Source organism: Caloenas nicobarica, chromosome Z (assembly GCF_036013445.1).
Source record: "Caloenas nicobarica isolate bCalNic1 chromosome Z, bCalNic1.hap1, whole genome shotgun sequence".
Taxonomy (NCBI): domain Eukaryota; kingdom Metazoa; phylum Chordata; class Aves; order Columbiformes; family Columbidae; genus Caloenas; species Caloenas nicobarica.
Genome location: NC_088284.1, coordinates 26,364,374 through 26,376,596, shown reverse-complemented (window position 1 = coordinate 26,376,596; position 12,223 = coordinate 26,364,374). Strand labels below are relative to the sequence as shown.

The 12,223-nt window shown below is 44.2% G+C and overlaps 1 protein-coding gene across 2 annotated transcripts in view; it reads left to right on the top strand.

The window, feature by feature from the left end:
• Nucleotides 1-7,568: 7,568 nt before the first annotated feature.
• Nucleotides 7,569-12,223, top strand: part of IL6ST (interleukin 6 cytokine family signal transducer) — a 34,337-nt gene continuing 29,682 nt past the window's right edge. Inside the window, exon 1 of one of the 2 annotated variants that reach the window (XM_065655957.1) lies at nt 7,569-7,678. The gene's annotated coding sequence lies outside the window, so the exon portion shown is untranslated. Of the gene's footprint in view, nt 7,679-7,986; nt 8,292-12,223 lie in introns of those variants that run through there. The other variant, XM_065655955.1, reaches the window with a different exon arrangement.

Sequence of the window (12,223 nt, the reverse complement as noted above, 5' to 3'; positions counted from 1 at the left end):
AAATCCCTTTTTTGAAATGTGTCACTTTAAGGCAATTAACTAGATATCATTGCCGATAGCTCTCTTCCTGGAAAGCAAGTGGTATTTCACTGTATTGATCTCTGTCTAATGGTAGGTATAGCATGGAAAAATACAAGAAGGATTTGTCAGTAGTTTGCCTGTAGCAGACTTCACCTCTGTAAGCTTCACATACACTGTTTCTTCAATAAAGTCCACACCATCCTACACTGAGAAGTCACAAACTGTAGTAAGAAACCCAATACTTCCAACCATAACAACAGCTTAATTCGTACACAGCATGCGTCAACAGAATAGGTCATCGGAACACCCATGCGCGAATTCACAGGAAGTAAATTCATGCTTGCTAAAGCAGGTCAAGATGAGCTGTTTTCTACTGCATACAGGTTTTTATACCACAACAACCCTGCCGAGTACTTTCTAGTACTAGACAGCATAACTAGAAGTTATGAAACAGAGCAACTTCAAGCACAAAGTTGTTGTTTGTTATTACAGCTTCTCTTTGTGCACATGAATGCGCTAGTTCATACCTCACTCTTGTTTAAGCTATGGCAAATTCTTTTCAATGTTCTGTTTTTCTGTGGTCCTGCCTTCCCTATATAAATTAAGAAGTACACCCTGCACTTAGAGGAAGGATGAAGTGGTCAGTGTTAGCTCTTTGTGTTTAGAGTCATTCACTGCCTAAGATCAGCCTTCATACAGACAAGTTTCAGCCCCAGTATGGAGAGCTCCACTGTGTGATGGAGCAACCATAGCGTGGAGCATGGAGTCAAGCACCCTTGTCCTGCCCCTGCTATGGTCCCCAGTTGAGGACCAAGTACCTGAGCTCCATTTCAAATTCTGTGCCTTGTAAGCCAGTTATCACAGAATCACAGAATGGTTGCAGCTAGAAGGGATCTCTGGAGATCACCTAGTCCAACCCACCTGCTAAAGCAGGTTCACCTACAGCAGGCTGTACAGGAACACGTCCAGGCGGGTTTTGAATGTCTCCAGAGAAGGAGACTCCACAGCCTCTCTGGGCAGCCTGTTCCAGTGCTCTGACACCCTTAAAAGTAAAGCAGTTTCTCCTCATATTCAGACAGATCTTCCTGTGTTTCAGTTTGTGCCTGTTGCCCCTTATCCTATCATTGGGCACCACTGAAAAGAGTCTGGCCCCATCCTCTTGAAACTCACCCTTAAGATATTTAGGAGGACTGATAAGATTCCCTCTCAGTCTACTCTTCTCCAGATCCAGCTCTCCCAGCCTTTCCGCATAAGAAAGATCTCCAGTCCCCTTATCATCTTTGTAGCTCTCTGCTGGACTGTCTCACATAGTTCCTTGTCTTTCTTGAACAAGAGAAACCAGAACTGGACACATTACTCCAGATGTGGCCTCACCAGCGCTGGTAACAGGATACCATTGGCCTTCTTGGCCACAAGGGCACATTGTTGGCCCATGGTTAATTTGTTGTCCACCAGGACTCCCAGGTCCTTCTCCGCAGAGACATGAACTCCCAACCTGTACTGGTATATGGGTTTGTTCCTCCCTAGCTGCAGGACCCTACACTTGCCTTTGTTGAACTTCATTAGATTCCTCTCCACCCAACTCTCCAGCCTGTCCAGCACTTGCTGAATGGCAGCACAATCTTCTGGTGTTTCAGCCCTTCCTCTCGGTTTGCTGAGAGTGCACTCTATCCCTTCATCCAGGTCATCAATGAATACAACCTGAAGAGGCAAGTCGTGATTTTGTTCTGCACTAACTGGAACACTGTTACAGCCCAACCAAAACACAAGGAAAAGCCTGAATTACCATGGCCAGTCATAGTTTGACTAGGACTGTTCCCTTGCTCACTGGAAAGGAGAGAAAGTGTCACTTACATGTGATTTTTAAGAGTTTCACACTGGAAAAGAATCCACAGTTACTTCCATATAACACAGATTGGCTGTGAATACACATCCTATAACAAACAAGACTGAACCATGGCCTTGAGTTTTCAGAATGCCTTTTTCTGCTGCTAGCATGACTTCTGTCAGCCCATATTCAGGCTCAGCTCAGCTGTTCTTCACACATGACCTTATTTTGACCAAATACTACATTACCTTGGCAATGAAGGACTGACATTTTTCTGGTGTATTTGTTATTGGCCATACTGCTCGTGAAGGTCTTTGTGGCCAAGTGAGAAAGAAAACCCCACTCATTCTAAGGACATCTCCCTCTCCTTTCTAACCATCTGCTGCTGCTCCTAGTTGGACCCTCTTGTCTACTGTCTGAGAGTTCTGCCTTACGCATTTTTGCAAGAACACATCTACACTTTGGGCTGTGTATGCAGAATGACCCCAAAGGCTTTTTAGCTCTAGCAGCTGCCAAAAGCATACTAAACTCATGGACAGCTCACATACATGGCATAAGTGACTGCGGCATGTCATAACACCTTCAGCTCATCTTAGCTACCAGTCTGAATAAGCACTTCTTGCAGTGAACTGCAATTTCACTGTATTATTCATTCTAACTTAAGCATTTTCTATATTTGATTAATTGTATCCTTTTCAGAATTTTTATTTTGTCTTCTCTGATATTTTGTGATTGCTTTGTTTGATGTAGAAGCCTTTTCATTTTTCTAGTCTCACTTTTGGTCTTGTTTCTCCAGTGAAGGTCAGAGCTCTTTTTTTTCTGATTGTTCTGCACCCTACCTTTTGGGAAAAAACACCGCCTAGCAACATGTTCCATCAGTCAAAGCTTCCAGTCTATGTCTAAAATGATACTAGCTCTACAATTTCCACCCCAGAAAAACAAGTAGATTGCTAGGTTCCACACCACTCTGTCAGATCTGCCGTTATTTTTCAGTGGGTTATAAACCATCTTTCTACTCCACATACTCTGCTTCAGCTTCATGGTGTTGCCATTTCTTTTCCTCAGAATCACAACAAAATAATTAAGTCCTCTTCAACAGCCCAAAGCTTCCCTGTCAAGCTTATCACATGTGGAGGACTCAACTGCACCCATTACTAACTGCTTCCAATGATGACAAGACTTTCCTGAACTGCTGAAGCCCAGTTACAGCTCTACAGACCTGACTGAATTTTGTAAGACCTTGTCCTGAATCTCAGATTTTAGCAAACTACTGGGCATAGCAATGCTGAAGAACGAGGCTGGCCCTGTTGCCATATGCATTATTCATTGCTTTGTGCAACAAGTGCTATTGAATATCAAGTGGACTTGCTTTTGCCTTAGTTGTACATATTTGGTTGGCTGCAATGGTGGCTGCTTGGGTCAGTGAACTTTTACCCCTTTGTCACAAGGATCTAAGGAAAACGCAATATCCTCCAATCTCCCTCAAAAGGCAGTAATGAATTACCAAGCCTGTATTTTGCTGCCACTGAGCAGCTCACATTTGGTAAGTTATAAAGCTGGGAAATGCTGTGACTCTCACTAAATCATTTCCAACAGTAACATCATGTTTTTCCTTACTTCTGCCTCCCAGTCTGCCTCCTCCATTCTTCTTCAGGGGACTTTATCACGACTTCATGACCTACGAGACTATGGCTTCAACACTAAAGACTGCTACTGTTCTGGCCACCCAGGCCAAAGGACTAATCGTCTCCACTCTTGGAGGAAAGAAAAAAAAAAAAAAAAAGTGATTCTTTTTACTGTTAAAGAATGTCAGAAAATGGAGACCCATTTAGAGTGTAAGGCCACCAAAGACTCCTGTTCATAAGTTCAAGTTCAGGACAGTGATACAACCTGAGATAACACCATCACTTCAGCAAGAGGTCTGGATGTGTCACTGAACAAATGTGTCACTGAACCTCCCAGACAAATAGTTCCACATAGTGATTCAGCCATCTCACAGAAAATGTCTTTGACTTTGTCATGGGTCAAAACATTACCATTAAAGGGTCTCGCTGTTCGGCTTCGCCATAACTTTGAAAATCTTTCCCAAAATCCCTTGTCTGAAAGCAACCCATCTCCAACAAAACCACATGCATACAGGACCAAGGAATCTTTTTACATCCTTGATGTACCTATGGGATGCTTCATGTCCTTATATCAAGAAAACATTTCAGAAAGATCTTTTCCTCTTTGTGGCACATCTATGGTAGGATGCAGTAGATTCTGCATTGATTGCTGTCTTTGTCACAACCTGTTACAAAACCACTGAAATGATCCATTAAGAGTGGTACAAATTTGTTCCTAGGCAATCTCTAACAGCACCTCTAAAAATATCCCACAGTCAAGCAGGTACCCAGAGACCATCACTGAATGTTTTTCAAGTGTTACTGCCCATCTTCATATTCCCAGGTCTCTTCTTCCTGAGGCTGAAAAAACAAAGGATGTGAAGGCATGCTCCACCTACTTACAGCCTAGCTGTGGACCGTGGGAGCTTGGAAATGTCCTGTACAGCCCTGATCTGAGCACTGTGTTGCAACACAAATTGCAGTGTAAATGAGCAGATAGATAATTCGTCTCAAAGAACTTCCAGCTCCTGACAATTAACTTCCTTTTTTTTCTTGCCTCATATATTTAGTGAATTGAATAGACTAACTTATTTCATATAATGCTTAATTCAATGTGCAGATTAAAATGCTGTTTTGCAGGAACATTTTTTAAATGTGGCAAGAGTTTTTAATTTGTCTGGATATTTGAAAATTTAAATTACTGCTGTTTACATTACCTATATATCAGTACTACACTGCATATCCAGTACAATATACAGCAGTACAATGTGTATCAGTAGAGGAGAATATAATGCAGTAAATCAAACTAAAGAGTATTTCAGGAATCATCGATGTGCAGAAAATGCATCTCACAACACGCTTGAAGGACTTAATTGTTTTCTTCACCCGAGGTCCCAGATGTCCTGATTCTGTCAAATGGCAGTCATAATGCTATTAACTTGTTTTTACCTGTTTGCACCAGAAAATGTCTAATCATGTAGTGAGAACAGTCAGAGTTTTGATGTGTTATTGAATGTACAGTCTGTATATTTTAAAAGGCCACAGTCCAGACAATTTATTTTATATTCCAGGCTACAAGACCCTGTGCCAGAATGTACACCTTTACAGCTCCCACGGACCATGTTGGTTATGCCAGCAGAGGTTTTGTCCCAGTGTTTGTGACCACAGCTGAGTTTCACCTTCACCAAGATTCAAAATACAGCTTTTATTACTAGCAAAGATGCTGACACAGAACTAGAAATCACTGCAACATGAACAATCCTCCTGTCAGATTAAAACTCTAGGTTTCATAAGAATAAAAACAAAACTCAACGCACTGAGTGATGTAGCGTAGTTGCTCAAAACAGTCAGTCCTGCCTGTGAAAGAAGGAAAAGATTAACAAAAAGCCACATTTAGGGTAGATGGTGATCATTTATGAAAAATTTTTCTTACCACATTTAATTCCACTTACTTGCATTTGCAACATGGATGTCAAATTATTTCATCCACAAGGCAAGACAAGCAGCAGCCCTGACTGCGAATTACTGGACTAACAAGATCAACAAGATATCAGCAAGGGCTGTTGCAACTGTCTTCAGGTCGCCCACAAGGACAGTGGCTACCCAAACATTGCCGTTAGGGCTGGTCAAAAACACAGGACTGACTTGTGCCCCCTGACTGATACTATCAAGAAAAGGGACTCCTCAGTCTGTCCATAAGGCTATATCTTTATACTTTTGAGATATCTTTCCATACATCTAGAGTCTGCAAAAGGTAGACAGACAAGTATGCTGTCATCACTTTGCAAACCCACAAAAGATCTTTGGGAAAGCAAATCATCTTAGAAAAAGAGGTCACACAATACTGAATACAGCAACTAAATGGTAACTATATTAATATTTTGTGCCAATATAAAAAAAAAAAGGTACAATTGCAAACAAAGTGTTTTGTTCTTCTGTGCAACTTCAGCTATGTGGAAATGGTTTTACATTGAGCCTACAAACGGCCTGTGAAATACAAGAGCTCTTGCTTATTTGAAGAGTCATGCGTAAGTGAGGCCTGAGAAGGGATTGGTTTTGAAGGGGGCGCATGTTGTTCTACAAGTTCTGGCAATAAACCAGGAATCGCTTCAGGCTATCGGATTTCAGAATAAGAATGTCACAAGAGGCCTTCTGTTGGCTGGGGGAGGGAGGGAGAGTTGAGCATCCACTCCTGGAATGTCTGTTTAGCAGCAGAACTCTAATGATCTTACAAGACACAGACGATAAGCTAAAACAAAAGAAATAAACAAACAAACAAACTCAACACATTATTTTAGTGGTCCCTCTAGTTGAAGCCTGCTTCCACTTAACCTTTTGTTGCCAAACACTGATTTTTTGACAGTACTGAAGCAGGAGTATCCGTACAGGGATATCTACCAATTACACATGATTCTCAAACTGTAATCCTACATCGACATAAGCACCAACACACCAATCATAACCTGAAGAGAAAGCAAAAGTGAAAAATTGTAATGCTGAAATACTTCTTTTCATAATGAAAAAAACATGAAACTTATTCCCCAGATGTCAGTTGTCCTCATATATTAAGAAGAGTTGGAACATAAAAAAACATTGTAAGAGAAGATGGAAAGGACTGGGTCTATTAAGCGTAGAGACCATCAAGAGGAGAAACAGTAGCACAGTGGCAGGAAGCAGCTTGGGCATGCATCAGTGATGCCTGGTACTTCACCAACTAGAAATGGCCTACTCTAACACTCTCGGCACAGTGTAGGTTTGTGGTTGTGGCTCTGAAATGTGCTCCTTCCCACTCGTGAACTGGAAAAAATTAATCTGGAATGAAGACGACATCTCAGAGCACATGACCGTCCCGTTTATAAAAGTCATTTTTTGGGATTACTGACTGAAGAAAAAGCACAACGATAACAATCGAGGGATCGGAGAGGCTTCCCTGGATCCCCATCACATGAACGATCTACTAAGGACTATTTCCTAGCAGCCCAGCTTTCCACAAACACCTTTCCTAGGGGCTGCTGTCAGTACCAGCGTTCTGCACACACCGTCGCTGTCCACCAGAACATTATCCACCCGCCCGTGCTCCCAGGGGAGCCTTGCGGGACGCTGGGAAGGCCGCTCGCTCCTCAGGCCTGCCCGGGCGCAGCCCCGCCGCGCCGCCAGCGCAGGCCCAGCCGCCCAAGGGCCGGCAGAACCTTCCAGAGGCCCCGCCGGCGGCGGCCCGGGCAGGGGCCGGTGCGCCTCGGCTCGGGGCGCCGCGGCTGCCGCCCACCCCGCAGGGAAGAGCCGCAGGGGGCGACGGAGGTGACTGCGCTCCCGCCGCCCTGAAACACCTTGAGGGCGAACGCTGCGGGGAGCGCTCCCCCGAGCGGGGGTGGGGGGGGGGGGCACCGAGCGGCAGGCGGCGGTTGGTGGGCGGAGCCCCCCCCCCCCCGCCGCCCCCGCGCGCGCCCCTCGCGCCCGGCATCCTGGCACGGGCCGGCGCGTTACGGGAAGCTCCGCCCTCCGCCCCCTTTCGGCGACGTCACGCGACCGCCGTCCCAATGGCGGCGCGAGCCGCGGAGGGAAGGGCGCCGCGCGGGGGGGAGGGAGCGGGAGCGTGACCGTGACCGGGCGCGGGGCCGCGCGTGCGGGACGGCGGCGCGATGGCGCGGCGGGGCCGGGCCGTTATTTAGCGGCTGTCGGCGGGCGCGGGGCGCTGGTGGCAGCAGCCCCGGTGCTGCAGCGGCAGGTAAGGGCCGGGGAGGCTCGCGGCCGTAGGCGGTTTCCCCTCCTCTTCGGACCCCCTCAGCTTCCTCGCCGCCTCTGCGCCCGTCTCCCTGAGGGGCGTCCGCCGGCAGGAGCCGCGTTGGGCCGCGCTTTCCCTGCGGGCCGTAGCTGCGCTGGCCTGGCCAGGCCGTGCCGGGCCGTGCGCCGCGGGCGGGGGCGGGGGCGTGGGCGCTCGGCCAAGGCTGACTGGAAGACCGGGGGGAGGACGGCAGCCCTGCGCCACTCGCTTCCGAGCCGATCCCTCGCCTTCCCCCAACGGCGGCGGGGGCGTCCGGCTGCGGCCTGCCCCGCCCGGGGCCCCGCCCGGCCCGGCGGGCTGTGAGGGGGCGCGGGTGCCGCCGCCCGCTCTCGGCGGCGGAGTGTTCTCTCCCCTCGGCCGGCGCTGACGGAGCCGGCCCGCCGATGGCTGTTAAAACGCAACATGGCCTCGCCTGGGGCCTCCTCGGTACCGGGGCCTGAGGGGCTGTCAAGGCCCTTTTGACGGTGTGCGTAGTACTGGTTGCTGGGGGTGTCTCGTCTGCAGCCCTTCCCCTGTGCTGATGTGCTTTTACTGACCTGCTGGCGTGGTGTGGAGGGTAAGATTGAAGAATATCTGGGTTTTTCTCTAGTGCAGTGATTGTTAATGCTGACAATCTTAATAAAGGTGCTGTGACCCTCACTGATCTCCTGTCCTTTGGCCTTTTTCAGCTCTCTGGTAAGCTTGGCCATATTACTGGCAGGCGTTTTCTTGTTGAAAAGTGTTGCGTTTTGTTGCCTTCACAAGTGGTCTGTTCTTGTGGCCTATAGATCAGAAGGTAGCCAGCCTTGAAAGACTGTTCGGGCATACTGTTCTACATCTGATCCAACCACCACAGGATTCCCTGATGAATTAGGGAGGTGTGGGTGCAGTGATCAGCCAGGGTCATCTGCTGACTTTGATGTGCTCCTGTGTTCCAGTCATCCTTACAGTGGGTGTCTGACACTCTTCCTAAATAAAAAGAGTGTCATTATTTTTGTCTTGCAGATGATGAAACTGAGGCACAAAGGAAAGCGATCTGCCAAGTGTGCTGGCAGTGCAGACAAGAATAAATCTTGGTCTTGGTTTTCATAGTTGCTTTAGGCTGACTAGGTGATTGCCAGCTGGTGGCTGTTTGTTACTTCTGGGGCATTTCTGAAGGAGAAACGTGGTAATAGAACTACATGGAGGTTATAGTTTTGTCATTAGTGATCTGCCCTGTCACTCAGAAGGGGGGACAGAAAGATGGTCCACCACCTGAAGATGTCAGATGTTTTGGGAGTTACTGTCTTTTTTTTTCCACTCTCTTTTCCATTATAGAACATTAAATTTTTTACTCCTCTTCCTAAATACTGTTACTTTTAGAGGAATAATGATATGCAAAGGGTATCTGTTGAAAGCATGTAACTTCCAAACTTAACAAACTGTTAATCTGTGTGTTGGAAATAGGAAAGTAGGAGAGGCTGATGAAAGCTTGAGATTACTTGCTGGAAATTAAGCATTGAAAATAAATATTTGGATCTTGTTTATATGTGTAGAAAAGTGACCTCTTCACATAAAGCCTATATAACATTTTTTTGTTTGGAGGAAAAAAAAAGATACATGCATATCTCTAAATCTGTACACAAAATGGAGATCCGCTGTCTTCCATACTGCATCTCTGGAGGATTAGCACTAGCACAGTTTAGGAAAACAAATAAAATTCTTGGCCATTTTTTTAGGATGATTCTTGTATGAGCAAGAGTTGTCTAAATTAGAGAAACAGTATTGTTGGTTGTTAGTCTAGAAGGTTTGACTTCAAGATGAGAACACAGAATACTAAGACAGTATTTTGTATCATTTCATTTGCTTTTAGACTAAAGCTGCTTGCTAGCTAAAAAAAAAAAAAAAATTCAGAGAAAGTGATCTGCAGTTTAGGAAGATAATAGGAAGAACCGAGTTCTAGTAGGCAAGTATTTGGTGCCTCAAATGAGGTATTTCAGCCATTTTAATCTATGCCCCTGTTTGGGTTTTTTGTTCTGAGTGCTATACTAAAACTCCATAGGTAGAGAGAAGCTTCCTTCTAAAGGCAAAGGAGTGACTACTGTGGCAACTGATTTGCCTGTTTGGTGAAAGGGATAGAAATACCATTTGTGTATAGGTATTTTCAATATGAAAATGAATTTCAGAGTATTCTGCACATGTTATGTAACATTTTCAAGTAATTCTCTTAGAGGTATTTGGGCTTTTTTGAGTCTCATAAATATTTCCAAGAAAGAAGTAAGCTTGGAGGAAGGAAGGAAGCTTGCAGATGAAATACTCCTAGTTAGAAAGCAGTTACAGCTTGAATAATCAAAATTCCTTGAGGATAGTTACAGTTTTTAGATGGACTTTAACTACTGCCCGGCTTATTGTGAAACCTCAAGCAGTAGCTGCTCTGTGCAGTTTCACTTCTGTGTGCTGGTTTCTTGCTGTATCTTCCTGAGCTATGTGGACTCTTAGAGATTAACACTTGAGGCTGTAAACATAGCTCTTAATTTTTTTGAGGAATTTCTGGAAATCCATTTGCCAACAAACTTTGGGCTTTCAGGATTGATGGACAATGAGCCTTAACAGACCTAACACCTTCCCGTGGTGGTCATGGTGTTATTTATACTTTCCGACTTGCAAGTTGACTTTGCTGTCAAGAATGTATTTTGGCTGTAGTCTCTGAAATTGTAATTTGTAGGTCACCTGCACAGTAATTGTCACTTCTCTGAAATGGAGATGTGATGACTATGGCATCATATGGCATACACCTGAATTCATTTTGAGGTTATTTTCATGATTTGTGAAGTAGGATTAATGTGTAAGGCTTCCCTATTTTCCTCAGAATAAGTAGTTGTATCCGTTTTGCGTGAATGCCTGATGTTTCTTCAAAAACTGTTATTCGCAAGTTAGTCGTAAAACTCAATGCTGTTGCTACTTTGTACATATGACCCTTGACATTAGGGTCATCACTAGCTTTTCATAGGACACTGCCTGAAGCATAGGTTTAAGGTTCAGGCATAAGGGCTTACTGCTTTTCTTTCAAAATGGTAGCAGGATGTGAAGAATAATAGAAGTCGTATGTGATTTAGACATTAAATGAGGTGATCGTATGGCACGTGAATTTCATATGTCTGTCTTTACTGAAGTAATCGCAGCATTGTAACAGGTTTTTTTTTTCTGTTAAGTCCTGTGACTTGAGGACTGGGACCAGCAGTAGTTCTAAATTGACCGTGTATTTTGATGGACTTTGATCCTTTGCCAGTTTCGCAGACTTAACTATGAAAGTAACCCGACAAACTTCTAAGGTCGATTTCTTTTTCTGTCTTCCTGTCCTGTTTACTTAGTGTTCCACAACAACTACATAATATAGATAGAATGTTGATGTGGCTTTTTAAAAAAAACAACACACACAAACCCATTTAAAAACCCCAAAACAAACAAACAAAAACAAACAAACAAAAACCACAAAACAAACAAAACCAAACCACGAAACACCTGACTAGCTGCTTCAGTGTGAGTTCAGCATCAGGTTGAACTTTCAACTTAGGTTTGTAATATGCTACATGAGTTTGTAAAACACAAGACTGGGCTGTGCTGCATAAACGCTGAAACTATTGAGTTTTTTGTTGTCCAGACTTTTAACTGACTTAAAATAGTTAAAGGTGAAGTGTTGGTGTTTAGCAGCATTTCTTTTGAATGATGGCACTATATTTTCAAGTTTTGGTGTAGCTTATATGCAGGGTTTCTGCGCTGTCTGCACCTGAACATCTTTATATGCTCAGATTAAAAAAAAAAACACTAGTTTCCCTAGAAATGCTTGTTTTGTTAGTTATAAACCCCACTTTTTTTTCAGCTTTTGTCTAGGCAAGATGGATGGAAGTGCTTAGAGTAACTCTGGTTCTTTCCCCTAGAACTTAATTTCAAATAAGGATTAGTCTTGTAAAAGCCAGAGAGACTGATGTTTTAAGAAATAGCACACTTTGGAAGGGATTGCAGTAGCCCCTTTGTGGGTTCAGGAGTGTGTAGCTTTGATCTTCCTCAAGCTGCATTGATCAACAGAAAGAAGGAGTAAAATACATCAGAATGGCTAAAAGCAGATAGATATATGCCGAACTGTAGCGTAACTTTGAGACCATAGTCACAACTGCAGTGCAGTTGTAGAGATTTGAACTTCGGCTTCGCATGTGTAAATTAATCTGCTGAAGACAACTAAAATGTTGTATTCCAGGTCTGTGATTTCTTACAAAAACCATCATACTTTAGAGCAAAATATGTGACAATTCTGTATTGTTTAGTTCTGTTGAGTTGGTTATTCCCTTTTAAGTGTTGGCTTTTATGTTCCTTCATGTGCTCCACAGTATTTTTAATTAACCTGAGCAATACTTAGCATGACTTAATATGATTTTAACACTAGCAGTTTTTGAATAGTTTTGTGAAAATATTGTTTAACCCGAACTAAATCATTACCAAAGGGAAAACCAATAACCTGATAATAATGTAATA